The sequence below is a fragment of the Phaenicophaeus curvirostris genome, chromosome 6, assembly GCF_032191515.1.
Source record: "Phaenicophaeus curvirostris isolate KB17595 chromosome 6, BPBGC_Pcur_1.0, whole genome shotgun sequence".
Taxonomy (NCBI): Eukaryota; Metazoa; Chordata; class Aves; order Cuculiformes; family Cuculidae; genus Phaenicophaeus; species Phaenicophaeus curvirostris.
Genome location: NC_091397.1, coordinates 1,013,313 through 1,014,719, shown reverse-complemented (window position 1 = coordinate 1,014,719; position 1,407 = coordinate 1,013,313).

Sequence of the window (1,407 nt, the reverse complement as noted above, 5' to 3'; positions counted from 1 at the left end):
GGGAGAGGGAGGGGAAGAGGGGGAAGAGGGAGAGAGGGGGAAGAGGGGAGAGAGGGGAGAGAGGGGGAAGAGGGGAGAGAGGGGAAGAGGGGAGGAAGGAGGGGAGAGAGGGAAAGAAGGGGAGAGGGGTAGGAAGGAGGAGGAGAAGAGAGGGAAGGAGGAGGAGGAGAGAGGGAAGGAGGAGGAGGAGAGAGGGAATGAGGAGGAGGAGGGAGAGGGGGAAGAGGAGGGAGAGGGGGAAGAGGAGGGAGAGGGGGAAGAGGGGAGAGAGGGGGGAAGAGGGGAGAGAGGGGGAAGAGGGGAGAGAGGGGGAAGAGGGAGAGAGGGGAAGAGGGGAGAGAGGGGGAAGAGGGGAGAGAGGGGGAAGAGGGGAGAGGGGGGAAGAGGGAGAGAGGGGAGGGGAGGAAGGAGGGGAGAGAGGGAAAGAAGGGGAAGAGGGGTAGGAATGAGGAGGAGAAGAGAGGGAAGGAGGAGGAGGAGAGAGGGATAGGAGGAAGAGAGAGGGAAGGAGGAAGAGAGAGGGAGGAGAGGAGAGAGGGAGGAGGAGGAGAGAGGGAGGAGGAGAGAGAGGGGAGGAGGAGGAGGAGGGAGAGGGGAAGAGGAGGGAGAGAGGGGGAAGAAGAGGGAGAGAGGGGAAGAGGAGGGAGAGAGGGGGAAGAGGAGGGAGAGAGGGGGAAGAGGAGGAGAGAGGGGAAGAGGAGGGAGAGAGGGGGAAGAGGAGGGAGAAAGAGGGAGAGAGGGGGAAGAGGGAGAGAGGGGAGAGAGGGGTAGGAAGGAGGAGGAGAGAGGGGGAAGGAGGAGGAGGAGAGAGGGAGAGGGGGAAGAGGAGGGAGAGGGGGAAGAGGAGAATGGGTGAAGGAGTGCTGAGGGGAGGGGAGGAAGGAGGGAGAGGGAGGAGGAGGGGGGGGGGAGAGAGGGAAAGAAGGAGAAGGGGGGAAGCAAAGGCCTGGAGGGCGGGAGGGGGAGGAAGGAGAGAGGGGGGGGGGACGGGCCGGGAGGGCCGCGGGGGCCGGGCGGCGGGGCAGGGCCGGGGAGGCCGCCGCCGTCACTCACTCCGGGGTCGGGTGCTCGGGGTCGTAGAAGTCGCCCATGGCCCGGGCTGCGCGGGAGCGGGGGGGGCGGGGGGGGGGGGCGCCGGTTCCCCCTCAGGGCCCGCGGGCGGCCCCGCTCCTCAGCGCCCGCCGCCGCCGCCGGGGCCCCGCCATCAGCCTGCCGGGGCCTGAGGGGGCCGCCCCCCGCGTCACCGGCACCGCCCCCCGTGTCACCACCGACCGCCCCCCCCGTCACCGGCACCGCCCCCCGTGTCACCGGCACCAGCCCCCAGCCCGCCCCCCCCCCCGCCCCAGCCCGGGAGCCGCCTCCCCCAGAGCGGGATGAGAGCGGAACCGCCCCTGAGCCGCCCCCCCC